The sequence below is a fragment of the Chenopodium album genome, chromosome 4 (genome assembly GCF_948465745.1).
Source record: "Chenopodium album chromosome 4, dcCheAlbu1.1, whole genome shotgun sequence".
NCBI classification, from domain to species: Eukaryota; Viridiplantae; Streptophyta; class Magnoliopsida; order Caryophyllales; family Amaranthaceae; genus Chenopodium; species Chenopodium album.
In genome coordinates, this window is record NC_137837.1 from 22,559,365 (window position 1) to 22,562,082 (window position 2,718).

General features: G+C 38.3%; 1 non-coding gene across 1 annotated transcript; it reads right to left on the reverse strand.

Annotated features, from left to right (window-relative positions):
* Positions 1 to 2,326: 2,326 nt before the first annotated feature.
* LOC145629599 (small nucleolar RNA R71) lies at positions 2,327 to 2,433 on the reverse strand. The gene has a single exon (XR_014111763.1). It is a non-coding gene; the product is annotated as a small nucleolar RNA R71 (small nucleolar RNA).
* Positions 2,434 to 2,718: the final 285 nt, after the last annotated feature.

Below are 2,718 nucleotides of genomic sequence, written 5' to 3' on the forward strand. Positions count from 1 at the left end.
CTTGGTCGTTATTAGTAGTGTTTTTGGCTCTTTCGGGCCACTTTTATTACTAATTTGTGTTTTCTAGTGTTTTCGTAGTTTTAGTTATATTTTACTGGAAATTGCACTCTTGGAGCATTTTCCCGGGCTTTATGGATCAACTATGGAAGCTAGAAAGACATGACCACTTTTGGAGCTCAGGATCGGTGAGAGCCGGTGGTTAAGGGCTCGGTAATCGGGATCTCGAGGCATTTGGACCGAGTGATCAAGACCCTAAGTGGACATCCGGATTGGGCCGAAGAAATAAGCCCAATCGAAGTTCCAAGCCTCGAGGTGAAGCAAGGGCCCGATCGGGCAAGCTTAGCTCGATCGGGCAAGGCGCGCAAGAGTACGCTGGTGCGTGGCCAAAGGCGCGCCCGATCGGGTGAGCTGCTAGCTCGATCGGGCGCGGCTGTTGAGAAGAGCAGTGCGAGAAAAAGGCGCGCCCGATCGGGCGGCCTCTAGCCCGATCGGGCGCGTGTTTCTGGAAGAGCTCTTTTGTCGAGCAATTAGTTTCTAATTAGGAAGTTGTTTTAGTTTTGTTTAAATACGTTTGAGGACGATTAGTTTCACGGATCATCTTCTTCCTTAGACTTTCTCTCTCTACTTAGGATCTTTTCTCTCTCTTAACTCTTCTCTCAACTCTTGTTATTGATTATTTCCATTAATACAGATTAGTTTGGTAACGATTTCTCTTCTCTTAATCTTATTTCTTTTCATCATGACTTATTTTATTGCTTTGATTTGTTTAGTTTTTAATATGTGTGAGTAGTTCTATTTCTAGGGTTTATGGGGATCCATAAATAATATGAAGGGGTAATTTGTTGTTGTTAATTATCAATGCTAGATTAACTTCGTATTGATTGATTTAATGCTCTGTGACTAGATTTGCGCAGATCTTTTATGCACGAGTTTAACAATATTGATTCGAGATTCGACAGATGAGAATTGATGTTTAGGTCTAGTTTCCATAGGCAGGTTAATTTATAAATGGTTAAGTCGAGATTCGAGAGATGAGATTTAATACCGGTAAATTAATTGTGTGATTGTAATACATAGCGAAAGCCCTTTACAATCTGGTTAATTGATGCATTGGTGATTGACTATTATTGATTATTGGTATTGCATGATAATTTCTTATTGAATTGTTTTAACGTTTTACAATTGCGGCTTGTAAAAGTATAGCAATATTGAATTGATGAATCGAGCAGATGTTAATTTGATATTAAAGGCTATTTTCAATAAGAACTTATATCTAATAAATTGCGAGAGGCTGTTAGATCTATGTTGATTAATAAATTGCGAGAGCCTGTTAATTGTGTTATTTATGCAATGTCAACGATTGATTACTATGTTTTACCCTGGAGTATTATTTATTGGTGAACCTATGCCCTAGATCCTTTTATTCATTGTTTTCTCCATACTCTTAATCTTAGTAGTTTAGTTTCTTATTCGAATATAAATATTGGTCACTTAGATAATTTAGATTATAATATTTAATTAGGAGTAAAAAGACTTGTTTCCCTGTGGAGATCGACCTTACTTCCCTATCTACTTTAGTTAGAGGACTTAGGTATTTACTTTTGATTAGGGGATACGACTTTACCATGTCAAAATTTGGCGCCGTTGCCGGGGAAACGGTTTTATTTTTATTTCGGATTGTTTTTATAGTCTAGATTATTTCCCTTTTGTCTCAGAGAGAGTTAGTTCTCTGAGAAAAATCTCATATTTGCTTCTAGTTTTTGTTTATGCCCAGGTGTTCCAGATCAGGTTACCTCCCATTCGATCCTGAGATCGAACGTTCCTTCCGTAGGCAAAAAATCTCTACAAGCAAATCTTGGCGGATTCTGGTGATAATAACAATAATCACCGCGATCCTCCAACTGGTTCTAGCGATTCAGAGACATCATTAGACGCAGAATCAGAGATGACGACTCCAAAGAAGCTTAGTGATTATTCACAACCAAAGCTTACGGATTTTCCACATCTCACCCCTACTCCGGCTCTTGATGGGGTTCAATTTGAAATTAAACCTCAATTTATAACGATGATAGAGAGGAAGCAATTTAGTGGAGCCAAGGGTGAAGACCCGAATCTTCACATTGCCGACTATTGTCAATATTGTAACACCATCAGGCAAGCCGGGGTCACTCAAGACCAAATCAGAGAGATTCTCTTTCCTTTCTCTTTAACTGGAAAAGCTAAATTGTGGTTTAATGGCTTAAATATAACTACACTTGGTATAACTGACTGGGAAACTCTTGTTTTGAATTTCTATAACAAGTATTATCCTGCAGAACGAACAGCCGTACTACGGAGTGCGATTCAGAACTTTGCCCAAGAAGCCGATGAGTCTTTATATGAGGCTTGGGAGAGGTTCAAGGACTTACAAAGAGAATGCCCTCACCATAATTTAGCGCAATGGCAGTTAATCCAAGCCTTTTATAACGGCATTGGAAATTCCTCTAGAATAATTTTAGACTCTGCAGCTAGTGGGAGATTTATGAATCTTAATGTTGATGATGCAGGTCAGGTTATTGAAGATATGGCGATACACAATTCCCAATATGGGAATCCTAGAGGATTTGTGATGAGTGACATTTATGTCACTCTTAGGAAGTATTCTTAGAGTCATTTTCGCGTTTATTTTATCTTATTTTCCCTTTCTTTCTCTTATTTTCTCTTAATAACTTTTCTTGT